The 16,684-nt window shown below is 41.9% G+C and overlaps 1 long non-coding RNA gene across 1 annotated transcript; it reads left to right on the top strand.

Annotated features, from left to right (window-relative positions):
• The first annotated feature begins 514 nt into the window (after positions 1-514).
• Positions 515-11,578, top strand: LOC109550199 (uncharacterized). Its single transcript, XR_002176588.2, has 3 exons — positions 515-610; positions 4,550-4,689; positions 11,441-11,578. It is a non-coding gene; the product is annotated as an uncharacterized lncRNA (long non-coding RNA).
• The last annotated feature ends 5,106 nt before the right edge of the window (positions 11,579-16,684 follow it).

Raw genomic sequence — 16,684 nt, 5'->3', positions numbered from 1 at the left:
GCAAAGATTATGTCCGTATAAGTGAAGCAACTTGGTGCAACAAACTTAACTATTTGTGCATTGGATTAGGTACAGAGCTGACTGGAGCTAGGGTAACATTTAAGAATATTACAATAGTCCAGGTAAAAAGTAAAGGCCCATAACTAGGACCTAGTCATGAGATTGGACACACACTAGAAAAGCACACTGGAAGAAGAAGGTAGAGGACTTTGCAAACAACCAGTGGAGGAGGGGAAAGGGAAGGCACAGATAAGCATGGCTGAGCTTGCAAGATTGAGTCATTGGGAGAATGATGGTACTACCCACCCAAGTAGTATGAGCTAGGAGGAAGAGGAACCAGTTTGGAGCTGAGGTTGTGGAAGATTATGGGTTTGGTTGGGGATCTGTTGATTTTATAGTACCAGTGGCCATCTGGGTCAAGTTATACAGCAGGAAGTTGGATTAGGTTGAAGGTAGGGCTACATTCCTAGGGAGTGTGCAGAGTGGTGAGAGTTATTTAACCTACGGAGGAAGAGGCCTGCAGGAAGCCCTTTGAGGATGAAACCTGGAGAGATGGCCAGGTTTAAGAATAACCTGGAGAAGAAGAGACATGGATAGGTTGATTAGAGGGGTAAGGAGGTCCTATTGTGCTTTGGAAAACCAGGGGTGTCAGATAACTTATACTGGTTCCTCCAGATTCCCTCTCCACCCTCCTACATTCTGCTCCCAGTCCCAAGGCTGCCCCATATGGCCCCATGCCTTTGGCTTTAGGATGTGTTTAGTCAAAGGGGAGTCTGGCAGGAGGTCCAAAGGTGGGAGAAGAGGGAGAGGTTGCCTTGGACTGTCCGCGACCTACCCTCCTCATTGCTCCTCTCACAGCACCTGCTGTGCATGACTCTCCTTCCAGGCTCCATAACTTCCCCTCACCTTTTCCCTTTGGGCCCAGGAGTGATAATTGCTCAGCTGCTGTCATTTCTGAATTCATCCTATCCCTTTTGGTTCCCTTAATTCTGCCTGCAGTTTTGTAATTAGCCTCTTATAAACCTTTCTAAGTTATCCTAATTTGAGTGTTCTACTTGTTTCCTGTTGGGACCCCAACTGATAAACTCACTAAACCCTAATATTAACAGTAAGTGGTAACTGGGAGTATGGGAACACTGACGTTGTCCTATCCCCAATCAATAGCTCCTTTTATTGTATCAACAGCAAAATTTAATTTCAGCCATAACTCTACCTAGTTCTTGGACTCCTACCCAGAAACTGCTGTGCAACTGACTAAAAGGGACCTTTGCTAATCAAACTAAGCTGTACCTAGGCCTAAAACCAAGAGCATACTTTTTGATAAAGTTGCTGATTGATGCATGAAGAAAGTGAGCACACACATAGATAAAAGGGAAGCATCCCTGATTCTTGATCCTCTCAAGACGGACACAAGTAGCAGTCTTGGTCAAACGCTCTAGGGTACGAAAGAATCCCTGCTCCTTGACTGTCTGGAACACTTAGTGCTCTCCAGGAGGTCAGTGGCCAGCCATTGTTGGTAGCCCAGCTTCTCATAAGCTTCTCGATGTTCAGAGCTATCTTAAACACTGATTTTTCTAGCTTAAAGAAGACTTCCAGGACAAGAATATCCAATTCCAGAAATCTACCTGAATCAACGCTGGGAGCCCATAGAAACAGATGATCTCAGGATTTAGTGGTCTTTTTAAATGGAAAAATTTTAGTGATGAGAATTATAGAGGGAAACTTCAGTAATTCTGGGGTAAGCAGGGGTATAGGGAGACTGGTTACGTTTCTGAAATTTTATGTCCTTGCAGTGTAGAAGAATATCTAAGGACGGGGTTTTGTGGCCTTGTCAGGGATAAGCTTTAGATTTCCAGAGAGAAAGAAGGAGTCTGATAGTTAGGAAACATGTCTAAGTGGTGAATAAGCACAGGCACTGAGGTTTTTGAGAGCAGCTGGATTTTGGGATGTGAGGCTGTTCCTTCTCTCCTTATCATAGTGAGGCAGGCTTCTGTGGTCTCTGAGTACTTCTTTGGTCACTGGTCAGACCTGTAGTAGAGCTTCTCTGATCCTGAGAATACATTGAGAATGAGCTGTCCCAAGAAGCTTCCAAACCCTTCAGCATTGCAAAGCCAGGGCTGGCAGATTTCTGATAAGTGATGGGCCCTGCTTTTAGGATTCTGCAGCAAGAGTCATAGGGCTGGCAGATGCTGCTAAAAAAGCAAGCACATTCAATTCAAGGCAGTGCTTCTAGCATTTGGAAGCTGAAGTAGGGATATACTCTGAGGTGGAGCCAAGGCTTAGCGTTGGAGGTGAGAGTGATTTGATAGGTAAAGCTTGACCTCTCCCTTTAAAGAGGAAACTACCAGGAAGGGATTCTAAACCATGAAATAGGTTGCTGAGGTTACTTTTACTATCCCCAAGCTCCTGGCTCATATAACTATTGGTATTCCCAGTCTCACCTTGTGGCTCTAGGAATGGACATGCTGTCCTATGATGGGTATGTTTTAAGTTATTTCTTCTGTGCATTTAGTATCTTCAACAGAAATGCACCAAGATTTGCTATCAATAATCCTGATCAGGATAGTCAAAAGCTGTGGCCACGTGACTTCCTATTTTTCTTCTACTCTGATTTGTATCTGCTATGCTCTCTGAGATAACAGCGACGCTATTTATTACTGCTAATTCCTTGACACAGACTCCTCCTGAAGGATATGTATCATTTCCCTTTTCTCCCAAATGTACATGCATGCTAAAAATCTTTCTTGTAAGTGGGGAAATTTATAGCAAACAAAAAAATGCTGCATCAGTTCAAGTTTGCAGAGAAATCCTGAAGGGACTGAAGCAAGAACATTTAGCTGAGCTGAACGACAACAACACGAGGCTAATTCTGGGGAAGAAGAAGGGAAGGCGTGATTAGGAAAATGTAGACTGCAGTAAATGGACAGTCTCAAAACGACATAAATGCGAGGTCAAATTCATTTTTAATAATCAAATGTCTCATTCGCATTGTATTATTAAGTCCCGGACAGTGTTCTGAGTACCCGGCATGCACCATCTGATTTCATCCTCACATCAACACTCTGAGGTATAGGTACTGTCTTTATTCACATTTGCTACATGGTGAAACGGCCCCAATCACGCTGTTTGTAAATAGTAGATCAAGTGTTCAATTTAGGTCTGTCTGACTCCAAAGCTCATTTATTTCATTTCTCCAACAAATATTAATCAGGCACCCACTCTAAGCTAGGCATTGGTAAACAGGCAGACAGTGGTGTCTGTCCACATGATGTTTATAATCTAGTAAGGGTGACAGACATTAGTCATGTATTTAAGTTATAATTGTGATACACATCACAAACAAATGGTAGAAAGTATTCTCTAACATATTCCAAACTCCTAGACAGTGCCTGTGTCAGATGCCCAATAAATACTGGTAGAACGGTGGACTAAGCCCAGTCTCGGTAGAGGACCAGGAAGGCTGTTCTGTGACAGTAGTCTTGCACTTTGAGACGTGAAGGATGATTTGGGCTGATTGGGAAGGTAGGAGAAGCTTGCCAGAAAGGAGTGTTTTAAGCTGCCTGCCTAAAATACTTGATTCAGGGAAGAACCTTGGTAGTTAGAAGGGATACAGTGTAGACCAATGAAGTTGAAACACGGAGGGTGGGTGAGTGTGAGTGAGGGTGGCCGAAGACAAAGTATAAAGGTAAGAAGGGTAAGAGATCCAGGGTCATGTGGGCCATATAAAGATTTTTATCTTGATTCTAAGAGCAACAGGTTGCCAGGGAAGTGTTTTAATAAGGAGAATTTCCATTAATCATTCTTGCTGGAGTGTGGTCAGTGGGGAGGTCAGTTAGGAATCTATCACCAGGGTCCAGATTTGGACTAGGATGACGGCAGTGGAGAAGAGGAGTGAGCAGATACTCAGGAGGCAACTGCCTGGATATGAAGGGTAAGAGCGGGGGGAGCGTGTCTGTCAAGGTGCCTGTATTGTTATCTATTGCTGCAAGACAAATTACCCCAAGCAACAAGTATTTATTATCTCACACAGTGTCTTGAAAGGTCAAAGACCTGGGAACAGGTTACCTGGGTGGTGCTGGCTCAGTCTCTCATGAGCTTGAAGTGAAGCTGTTGGCAGGTGTTACAACCCTCTAAGTTTTCACTGGGGCTAGAGGATCTGCTTTCAACCTCACTCATATGGTTGATTGCAGGCTTCAGTTCCTTACCATGTGGGGAATGCTTGATGTGAAGGCTGGCTCACCCCAAAGTGAATGATCAGAGGGAGAGAGAGAGCACGAAGTGACCAAGAAGGAAGCTTCGGTGTTTTTCATGACCAGTCTCAGAAGTGACACACCATCACTTCTGCCATCTTCTACGGTGAACACAGACCAAGTCTGATACACATGGGAGGGGACTACACAAGGATGTGAACACCAGAAGGCAGAGCCTGTTAGGGGCCACCTTGGAGGCTGGTTACCACTGTGCCCATTGTGAAAAAGACGGCACTTTCAAATCACGATAATTTGAGAAGTGTGTGTGTATGAATAGTTGGTTTGTTTTCTCACAAAAGGACAATTTACAAAGAAGTGTGAAGGGAAGAGGAAGACCACAAAGGAATAATGCAAGTGTCCAGAGCTGGAAGCAGTAGAAGCTGTTATCACCCCTACGCCCAAAGGACAAGAGGACAGACAGGTTGCCGGAACTCTGAAGGTGAGAGAATCATAGACAGCACGGCCACCTTGAGAGGAGCTGTGTTATTCTGTCGGGCGACACAGCCAGCCCTGTGCTAGGACGTGCAGGAGCTGACTGCTACCATCATTTCCCAGCTCTGCATTCCATGATGTCACATGGGTAGCCACATAGTTTGTGGTTGGTAATATACCAGAGAAATCAGCGAATACTATGAACCAGAACTTTTTTTTTTCAGAGTGCCAGTTGTTAAACATTTACAAGCACACTGCTGGACACAGCCAGCCTGAGGCAACCTCTTAAACTGGGAGCTAAGAAAACTCACACCCGGACCTCACTCTCAAGATAGGAGGAGGACCAAGCTAAACCAGGAAGTCAGAGAACACAGGAGCCTCTTGACTCAATTAATTACTCTTGACTTGTTCTATTCAAACCATCCCCTAGGGGAGACAGCAAGTGGAGGAGGCTGGAGAGTGGATCCAGCACAGCATGACTGCCTATCAAGCATAATTCTCCATTTTCTTCTGTGAGCAATTGTGTGGACAGGGATTCATTACCGGAAATAGAAAAAAGACAAAGTATCATTTGTCACAATCTCTCTTAATTATATTGATACTTTCCTACCCATCCCCATCACTCCTGACACCCCACATCAGTGGATGTAACTTTGGCAGACAATTGAAAACTGGATTTTCTAATAGGGTCAGAGAATTAGTTCATTTTTGTTTGTTTGTTTAATGGTTTTAAACAATAGAAACTGACTCTAAGTTGAGATAATTTATTAGAAAGATGTGAGAGAGTTCAGATAATCGAAAAAGGACTCACAAAGGGCAGAAACGGGGCAGCCCTGGCTCATCCAAGTGGTAGGAAGTAATCAATGATCTCAGGGCAACTCTGATGAAAAAAATCGTACTCCAATATTTTTTTCTTTCATAACAGTCCTTGAGTTGCTCTGCTCAAGATGCACTGTCCTAAAGTAAAATTTGATTGGCTAGCTTCAGTCAATGACTACTCTTGGCAAGGAGAAGGTAAGGGCTCCTTGACTGACAGTCTCACTGGCACTGTCACAATAAAGAGGCAGTAATTCCCAACAAGGAATTCATAATTAAGAACAGGAGGGTGGAGGCTTCCCTGGTGGCGCAGTGGTTGAGAGTCCGCCTGCCGATGCAGGGAACACGGGTTCGTGCCCCGGTCCGGGAAGATCCCACATGCCGCGGAGCGGCTAGACCTGTGAGCCATGGCCGCTGAGCCTGCGCGTCCGGAGCCTGTGCTCCGCAGCGGGAGAGGCCCGCGTACCGCAAAAAAAAAAAAAAAAAAGAACAGGAGGGTGAATGGGTGCTGGGAAGTCAAGGAGTAGCAAATGTCCACTACAGTCTGGGATATGACTTTGCTCCAGGGTCCCTCCTCAGCTGGGGGGTAGGGAGAGGAGCAACTTTCAGATCATTAATGTGGAAGTAACTGGAAATTAACTGTTCTTTAAAAATCTCTAGGCATAATGTCAATAGTTCAGAAATGTCACACGATTTGACATTAAGAGATATAACAGTGAAAAATCACAGGTAGGTAAATAAATGTTGGAACTAAAAAGGAAATTGAAAGTAAAACTGAAATGTGATGTTTTAAAAGGAAGATCAGCTGTCAAATATCAAAAGCGATGAACAGATAAGTGTACTCCTGTTGCTCTGAGGAAGCGGGAAATCTAGAGTTAAAATGGAGACAGGCTGTTAAGTATTCTGAGTTTGTAGGAGGCTTTCTGGTATACGTCAGTTGTAAATATGAGTTAAGAGAAAATGCTTGACCTCTAAGACCATGGGTCCCCTGACCTGCATTGCTCTGCTCTCTTCACTCATCTCAGCTCTGCTGTCCTTCAAGATCCAGCACACGTCTTCTCCTCTCAGAGCTTCCTGGACCAGCTCAATCCAGCCCAATCCACAATTACATAGCACTTCTTGTCTCATGCACTCGACACTTCCTAAACGTCCCCACGGGTTGTTCCACGTCTTCTCATGTGTGCATCCTGATCCTCGTCGAGTCCAAGAATGTTAGAGGCAGGATCTCTGTCTTATGATGATAAGTTGGCTGTTGGAGGTTTAATGTAACTTTTTAAAACCTTGGTCTTTCTTCCCTTTTCTAGTTCCTCTTCTGCCTTCACCCTGAAAGTGTGGACCTTAGCAAGGATTTGCCCCTTTTCCCTCTTTTTTTCCTACCTCACAATGTTCTTGAGAGAATTAATGAAAGTATACATGTAAAAGCCCAGCCTTACACTCACGTTTTAATTTTTTTTAATTAATTTATTTTATTTATTCTTGGCTGCGTTGGGTCTTCGTTGCTGCGTGCGGGCTTTCTCTAATTGCGGTGAGCAGGGGCTACTCTTCGATGCAGTGCGCGGGCTTCTCACTGCGGTGGCTTCTCTTGTTGTGGAGCACGGGCTCTAGGCCTGCGGGCTTCAGTAGTTGTGGCACACGGGCTCTAGAACGCAGGCTCAGTAGTTGTGGCACACGGCTTAATTGCTCCGCTGCATGTGGGATCTTCCCCAGACCAGGGCTCGAACCCGTGTCCCCTGCATTGGCAGGTGGATTCTTAACCACTGCACCACCAGGGAAGCCCACGTTTTAATTTTGTTTGCTGCTCTTTCCCCTATCAGTCGAAATCTCCTAAGCACATAGAAGATCCTTGTAATGGTTACTAATATTGATAGTATTTGTCTCATGCTACATGTCCTTCCTCAATGATTTCATCAGCTTGGGCAGTTTCAGCTGTGATCTTTAAGGGGCTGACTCGCTATCGGCCTTCAGCTGATTCATCTTCCAAGCCCCAGGCCCATATTTCCAACTGGATGTTCAGTAAACATCTCAGACTCGACACGTCCCTAATTGAACTCATCCTTCCATACAAACCCAATCTTTCTTTTTACTGAAGTACTTGATCACAAGTCATAACTGGGCTAGACATGACTGACTTCTGCTTGAAATATCAGAAACGTTCTAGCTCCAGCGTCTCCCTTTTACTCTCTCCCACCCGATATCCCGGTGGAGAGTACCTTGTGTTCCTAATGTTCCGTTTTCTCTGCAGCCCCATGTCTGACCTTCGTTAAATCTCAATCCAAACCTTACAAGAATGTCCTGGCTCGTCCCTCTATCTCTGCCCCTCCACCTCAGCCCATACTCTACACTATCATTAGAGTTCTTTGCCTAAAACACTGATAAGATCTTATCAAACCTCAGCACCCTCCCCACATAGGGTGGGGAAAAGCCACAAGGAAAGCCACAAGGCTTTCCGTCTCCCTCCTGTTGCATGTAAGTAATCGAAGCTGTCCACAGTTTGCTGCCCCTGCCAAACTTCCTGGCCTCATCTCCACTACAGTCCTCGAACCCAATGCCACCCCCTATTTCACATTCCCAGAATATGCCTTCCACGGTCACACAGTTAACTCTGTTGAAGTTGTTTCCATTGTCTTGAATAGTCTTGCCAACCAGGATCTTCCTAATCTTACCTCTTCCAAACCACTTTACTAATTTTAACAGTTAAAATCAATTGTTCTTTTAAGTAATAACTACCCATTATAGAGAACTGAATGTGTGCCAGGGGATTTACATACACTATCACAGGAATTCTCACCACAACTGAGCAAGTTGGGTATTACAGGCCCACGATCCCTTATCCACAGCCATGAGGCCAACCGTGCTTCCAAATTCAGAATGCCTTGTGTTTTGTTGTCAGTTTCCCCATCTGTAAAGTGTGGAGGATAAGGATTAGCACTCTACCTACCTCATGGGGTTGTTGTGAAACAGGCAATGTGTTCCATCAGAGAAGCGCCTAGGGAAATGCCCTTATTTATTGCATTTTGGGAATCTATTCATTTGTTATAAATAACTCATAATACCTATGACAATACCTTACTAGGAAATAAATGGATCTAACTTTTACAGTTACCTAATTTGTATCAGTAATTTGAATGGTGATAAGAGCCTCATTTTGTTGGATGTCGCATTTCTTCTTCTTTACTTTCACTTCCTTCTGCTGCATACCACACCCTTTACTCAGCATTTCCTACCAAAATTACAGGCCTCCTGCCGCTGCAGTAAATACGCTTTCTTCAGTTTTCTGGCCTATTTTACTATTAATTCATAATTTTCTCTGGCAAAAAAAAATTATGCTAGATAATTATTCCCTTCCTCTCTGACAAAAATACTTCATGACAATTATGCTAATTTTTAGGAAGTCAATGAAAACACCACTAACAAACTCATCTCCTTTACTCTTCCATGGGCCTGGATGCAGACGAGATTAAGAATGTAGTGCTGGCAGGGACCTTGAAGATCAGCTGGTACACATGACCTGGGTTTACTGAATTATCTACAGGCAGACCTCGTTTTATGCTTCACTTTACAGCACTTCTCAGATTTTGCGCTTTTTACAAATTGAGGGTTTGTGGCAACCCTGCACCAAGCAAGTCTCTCAGCACCATTTTTCGAACAGCATTTGCTCACTTCATGTATCTGTGTCATATTTTGGTAATTTTCACAGTACTTCAAATTTTTTCATTATTATTATATTCGTGTGGTTATCTGTGATCCTTTGATGTTACTACTGTAATTGTTTGGGGGCACCATGAACTGCACCCATGTAAGATGACAAACAATTGATAAATGTGTGTGTTCTGATTGCTCCTGTGATGGGTCAGTCCCCCGCCCCTTTTCTCAAGGCCTCTCTATTCCTTGAGACACAACATTTTTGAAATTAGACCAATTAATGACCTACAGTGGCCTCTAAGTGTTCAAGTGAAAGGAAGAGTTACATGTCTCTCACTTTAAATCAGAAGCTAGAAACGATTAATCTTAGCAAGGAAGGCATGTCGAAAGCTGAGATAGGGCAAAAGTTGTGCCTCTTGCCCCAACAGTTAGCCAGGTCGTGAATGCAAAGGGAAAGTTCTTTTTCTTTAAAAAAAAATTTATTTATTTATTATTTGGTTGTGTGGGGTCTTAGTTGTGGCAGGCGGGCTCCTTAGCCGGGGCTCGCCAGCTCCTTAGTTGCAGCACACAAGCTCCTTAGTTGTGGCATGCAAACTCTTAGTCGCGGCATGAATGTGGGATCTAGTTCCTGGACCAGGGATCGAACCCGGGCCCCCTGCATTGGAAGCACAGAGCTTTATCCACTGCGCCACTAGGGAAGTCCCGGGAAAGTTGTTGTTTTTTTAAATAAGTTTATTTATTTATCTTTGGCTGCATTGGGTCTTCGTTGCTTTGCGAGGGCTTTCTCTAGTTGTGGTGAGCGGGGGCTACTCTTTGTTGCGGTGCGCAGGCCTGTCATGGCGGTGGCTTCTCTTCTTGTGGAGCATGGGCTCTAGGCGTGCGGGCTTCAGTAGCTGTGGCACTGAATTAATATTTGCCTTAAGAATAAGTAAATGGGGACTTCCCTGATGGCGCAGTGGTTAAGACTCTGCCCTCCCAATACAGGGGGCCCAAGTTCGAACCCTGGCCAGAGGAGCAGCAAATGAAGCTTCACTCGCTCACCCACTGCTCACCTTCTGCTGTGTGGCACGGTTCCTAACAGGCCACGGACCGGTACCAGTCCTCGGCCTGGGGGTTGAGGACCCCTGCTTCAAAGGACAGGCTGACTTTCTCATTAGAGGCTAATGCAGCTGGTGACTTTAAGTTGAAGCCGTCACTCATTTACTATTTTGAAAATCTTAGAACCCTTAAGAATTATGCTAAATTGACTCTGCCTGTGCTCTATAAATGGAACAATAAAGCCTGGATGACAGCCTAAGTATATATTATAATTTTTATGTGATAAAACAGAATTTTAATTTACTTTTCTAATTGTTCATTTCATTGTATAGAAATACAATTGACATTAGTATATTAACCATATCTCTTAAGTACTCATGAGTTCGAGTAGCTTTTTCTTGGTTCTCCAAGGGTTTTCTATGAATACAATCATTTCATTTGTGCATAAAGCCAAATTTATTCCTTCATTTTCAATATGAATGCCTTGTTTCTTTCTTTCCTTCTATCCCCACTGTCCTGCCAGGATCTCCAATACAATGTTCAATAGAAATGGTGAGAATGGACAAGCATGTTGTACTCTCAATGTTAGGGAGAAAACATTCAGTCTTTCAACATTAAGGATGATCTTAGCCTAAGATTGCTTTGTTTTGTTTTGTTCTGGTTTTTTGTTTGTTTGTTTTCGGTAAGCGGGCCTCTCACTCTTGTGGCCTCTCCCGTTGCGGAGCACAGGCTCCGGACACGCAGGCTCAGTGGCCATGGCTCACGGGCCCAGCTGCCCCGCGGCATGTGGGATCTTCCCGGACCGGGGCACGAACCCGTGTCCCCCGCATCGGCAGGTGGACTCAACCACTGCGCCACCAGGGAAGCCCTGTTTTGTTCTGTTTTGAAGATGTCCTTTATTAAGTTGAGAGAGTTATCTTTTACTCCAAGTTTATTGAGAGATTTTATCATGAAAAACTTTACTCTTGATATGTTGAGTTACATTGATTGATGTTAACCAAACTTGCATTCCTAGGCACCTCACCGCCCCCCCCAGCCCCTTGCTCATGATGTATTATCCTTTTTTTCTTGAATTTGATTTGCCAAAATTTTATTAAGGATTTTTGCATCAATGTGCATGAGGAATATAGGTCTGTAGTTTTCCTTTGTCTATGCTTGGTTTTGGTGTCCAGTTAGTACTGACCTCATAAAATGAGTAGGAAATCATTCCTTCCTCCGTCTTTCCTGAAAGTTTTTGAAAATTTGTATCATTTCTTCCTTAGGTGCCTGATAAAATTCATCAGTGAAGCCATCTGAGCCTGGAGTCTTCTTTGAGGCAAGATTTTAAATTACTAATTCAATTTCATTAGTAGGTATAAGATTATTTGGGTTTTCTATTTCTTGGTATGTCAGTTTGACAAATTGTGTCTTTCAAGGAAGTTGTCTATTTCATCTAAGTTGTCAGAGTTATAGACATAACTTGTTTATGGTATCTCCTTATTATCCTTTAATGTCTGTAGGCTCTATAGTTGTGCTCCCTCTTTTATTCCTAATGTTGTTAATTTGTACTTTCTCTTTTTTTCATTGATCTTTTCAAAGAACCAACTTTTGGTTTCTTTAATATTCTGTTTTTGTCTTTTTGTTTCATTGATTTCTTTTGTTTTTATTTACTTATTTGGTTGTGTTGGGTCTTAGTTGTGGCATGCAAGATCTTTTTTTAGTTGTGGCATGTGGGATCTAGCTCCCTGACCAGGGACTGAACCCGGGCCCGCTGCATTGGGAGTGCGGAGTCTTAGCCACTGGACCATCAGGGAGGTCCCTGTTTCACTGATTTCTGCTCTTATCTTTCTTCTTTCTTTCTTACTGCTCGCTGTGAGTTTAATTTGCTCTTATTTTTCTAATTTCTTTTTCCCCAGCTTTATTGAGATAATTGACATATTGTGTAAATTTAAGGTGTACACTATTTTAAAATTTTTGTAAGGTCAAAACTTTAATCATTGATTTTAGACCTTTTTTTTCACACTAAGTACCGCTTAGCAAACAAATTTTGATATGTTGAGTTTTCATTATCATTCAGTTCAAAATATTTTCTTTCCCTTGTGATTTCTTCAATTCATGGGTTATTCAGACATGTGCTGTTTAATTTCAGAATATTTGGTGCTTTTTATTTATCTTATTGTTATTATTTCTCATTAAAGTCCATTGTGATCAGATAATACACTCTGTAAGATTTCAGTCTTTTGATATTTATTGAGACTTCTTTCATGGCCCAGGATATGATCTGTGTTGGTGAACATTCCTTATGTACTTGAAAAGAATGTATAGTTTGAAGCTGTTGGGTGCATTATTCTATAAATGTCAGCTAAGTTATAGTGCTGATAATGTTTTTCAAATCTTCTATAGACTTACTGATTTTTTTGGTTGTTTGTTCTATTCATAACTAGAAAAGTACTTAAAAATCTATAACTATGTTTATGTATTTGTCTATTTCTCTCTTCAGTTCTATCAGTTTTTGCTCCATGTATTTTGAAGTTCTACATATATAATTATTATATACCACAGCAATGCATAATATCATTATGAAATGTCCCTCTCTGCCGCTTATAAAACTTTTCTTGAATTCTGTTATTTTATTAATATAGCCACACTAGCTGTCTTAGGTTTATGGTTTGCCAGATATACATTTTTTGATACTTTTATTCTAGTTATGTTTCTGTATTTAAAGTCTCTCTTACAGACAGCAAATAATTGGGTCTTGCTTTTTAAATTCAGTCTGACAGTCTAACAATCTCTGCTTTTTCCCCCCTTTATAAATTCATTTATTTATTTATTTTTGGCTGCGTTGGGTCTTTGTTGCTGTCAGCAGGCTTTCTCTAGTTGTGGCGAGCGGGGGCTACTCTTTGTTGCGGTGCGTGGGCTTCTCATTGCGGTGGCTTCTCTTGTTGTGAAGCATGGGCTCTAGGCGCGCAGGCTTCAGTAGATGTGGCACGCGAGCTCAGTAGTTGTAGCTTGCGGGCTCTAGAGCTCAGGCTCATTAGCTGTCATGCATGGGCTTAGTTGCTCCGCGGCATGTGGGATCTTCCTGGACCAGGGCTCAAACCCGTATCCCCTACATTGGCAGGCAGATTCTTAACCACTGTGCCACCAGGGAAGACCCCAATCTCTGCTTTTTTATCAGAGTGCTTAATCAATTTAAATTTAACATAATTGTTGATCTCATTGGATTTTGGTCTACCATTCTGCTATTTGCTTTCTATTTGTCTCAACCAGTTTTTCCCCCGTTCTTTCTTTCCTACCTTCTTTTATGTTAGACAACTATTTATAGCATTTCAATTCCTGTATTGACGTTTTAGCTATATCTCTTGGTATTATTTCTTTAGTGACTGCCCCAGGGATTACAATCCTTAATTTATCAATCTACTTAGAGTAAATGTTAATTTAACTCTAATGTTAAAATATAGGAGCCCTGTATATAAATACATATAAATGTATGTATAAATCTGTATATATTATAAAATAAAAAATACTAGATCCCAAGTTTCTGCTCTACCATTCCTGACATGTGGTGAGATATTCAGTTTTAAACCACATCTTAAAAGTTATAATCTAATGCAACTGAATCAAAACCAATTTCTCATTGGGCTAAGAAATTTTCTAAAACATTTTGGGTCTTTATGCCATTATAAAAGCTAGTAATGGGGAAACCTGAGCAGCTCACTGAGATTTATTCCTTGACTCTAAAACAAACATATGGAACATTTAAATTTCAAAGCTGAAAGTGAATTAAAAATCCTCTAGTCAGTGCCCTCATTTTATACACAAAGAAGTGAAATCCAGACATCTAAGATCACATACTTTCATTTATTTAGTAATTTACTTTAAAATAGACATTCACTCTAAAAACATCTATTAATTGCTTACCTGTTACTGAAGATATAAAAGTGAGTAAACACTAAAAATCACTGAATTGCATACTTAAAATAAGTGAGTATTATGGTACGTAAATTATACCTCAGATGAAACTGTTTTAAAAAATGAGTAAAATTCAGTCTTTTCCATGAAGGAGATCACAGTGTAATGACAGTCTAAGACAAGCGTAAACAATTACAATAAAATGTGAACATGCTATAACAGACCCGTATGCTTAATCACTTTACACTGGAGTACCCTGGGGCTCAGGCTTGGACCTCTTGTGTCTTCTTTCTACAACCGCTCCCTTCATGATCTCATTCAGTGTCATGGCTTTACATATCAATTGTATGTTGATAACTCCAAAATTTTTATCTACAGCAGATGTCTCTCCCAAACTCCAGACTCACTAATCCAGCTGACAACCTGACATTTCTCCTTTAAAGGCTAATTATCATCTCAAACTGAACATGTCCAAAACCAAATTTCTTATCTTCACTTCCATATCTGTTCCTTCCACAACCTTCATCATTGCAATTCATTAGTATCTTCATCTTTCCAGTTGCTCAGGCCAAAAACCTTGGAGTCATCTTTGGCTTATTTTCTCTCGTTTACTCCATCATGAAATCCTACTGACTCTACCCTCAGCATGTATCCAGAATTTGACCACTTCTCACCATCTCCCCTGGTGCAAACTTGGTCCAAGCCACAATCTTCTCTTGTCTGGATTATTGCCTTGTCCTCCAACAGTCCATATTCCATAAATCAGAGGAAGCTTTAAAATTGTGACTCAGATCAAGTCAGTTTTCCAATCAAATCACTCAAAAACTTCCTATCACACTCCTAGTAAAAGCCAGAGTCCTCACAATGGCCTCCAGGACCCCATAAAATCTTGGCCCCCATCTCTACCCTATTACCTTTCTGATCTAGTCTGTTCTTTCTGCTCACTCTGTTCCATGCACATGGGCTTCCTTGCTGTTCCTCAAATATTATTGGCAAGCTCCTGCCTCAGGGCCTTTGCACTGGCTGTTCCCTCTACCTGGAGCTCTCTCCATCAGATATCCCCATTGCTCGCTCCTTCAAGTCTTTGCTCCCGTGTCCTCTCCTCACTGAAGTCTCCCTGATTACCCAGTTTCAATCTGTAAACAATTTGTAGCCCCCTGCCCAAAACTCACACCCCCCACACACACTTTCTATTGCCCTTCCCACTCTGTTTTCTCCATGAGCACTTATCACTTTAAATATACTATGTAAAATGTACTTATTTGATTCATTGTCTGTTTATCTCCATTAGCTAAAAGCCCTATGAAGGAATGTTTGTCCAAGCATCTAGAACAATAGGCATTCAATAAAATATTTGAATAAGTGAACAAAAGTACCTTAGAGTATTAGTTTCCTTCTGCAACCAGGCCAGGTTTGTCTGTTTGGGTTTTTAGGGGCAGGGGGAGGGTAACTGTAGCTAAGATGGGGGAAAAGATTGCTGGTTGTTAGGGAAGAGTTAACTGTGGAAGTGGCAGTTAAACTTAGTTGTGAAGGATGATCAGGAATTTTCCAGACCAAGAAGATGGTGAAGGGTATTCCAAGTAGAAGGAACAGCATGTGCAAGAGCAGAACATTTTGCAAATTTGTGGAATGGTCATAAAAGGCCAGAGAGTTGAGTATTACACCAGGGAAGTATGGAAAAGGGAAAGTGAATTGGTGGGTCCAGAGAGGAGGCCTGAAGGGCCAGTCAGGGCCAACTGTGAAAAATGGAGGCAGATTAGACCCTAGTCTCCCAACCCCCTTTCCAATGCTGTTTCCAGGCTTCATACAGCCTCACTTTTTCAGTCTAAAAGTTATATTTCTTTAGATATTGTAGGCTGATGCCTTTACCATTCACATTTTCCTTTATAAATAAAAATGCATTCATGATGCCAGAGTGTGAGATTTAAGGTAGGTGATTATAAAAAATATGCACATTTTAAAAAGCTAAAGGGGCTTTTATTTTGAAATAGATTATACATTGATTGCTTAGATGCAAAGGACTGAATAATCAAAACTTCCAGAGAAATGACAGCTGGTGCCTAGTGCAAGCCTTAGAGATCTAACCCTGTAGGAAAAAAGTGCCTACGATACAGCACACAGAGGGCTGTGGAAACAGATGTAAGTTTGGGGGGATTGAAAAATATGCTCCGAATTTTTTGGCGTTGGCAACTGTTAAATCGACATTGATATTATATTGACTATTGTATATTTGAATTGTTAAATTAGGAATGAAAAGTAGGAAATTGTGTGCAGTAAACTGATCATGGACTATAATATCAGTTTCTTATTCTTTTTTTCTTTAACATCTTTATTGGAGTATAATTGCTTTACGATGTTGTGTTAGTTTCTACAGTGTAACAAAGTGAATCAGCTATAGGTATACATATATCCCCATATACGCTCCCTCTTGAGTCTCCCTCCCACCCTCCCTATCTAGGTGATCACAAGGCACTGAGCTGATCTCCCTGTGCTATGCGGCTTCTTCCCACTAGCTATCTATTTTACATTTGGTAGTGTATATATGTCCATGCCACTCTCTCACTTCGTCCCAGCTTAGCCTTCCACCTCCCCTTGTCCTCAAGTCCATTCTTTAC

This window comes from Tursiops truncatus, chromosome 18, assembly GCF_011762595.2.
Source record: "Tursiops truncatus isolate mTurTru1 chromosome 18, mTurTru1.mat.Y, whole genome shotgun sequence".
Classification (NCBI taxonomy): domain Eukaryota; kingdom Metazoa; phylum Chordata; class Mammalia; order Artiodactyla; family Delphinidae; genus Tursiops; species Tursiops truncatus.
The sequence above is the reverse complement of the archived record's forward strand: the minus strand, read 5'-3'. Positions and strand labels throughout refer to the sequence as shown.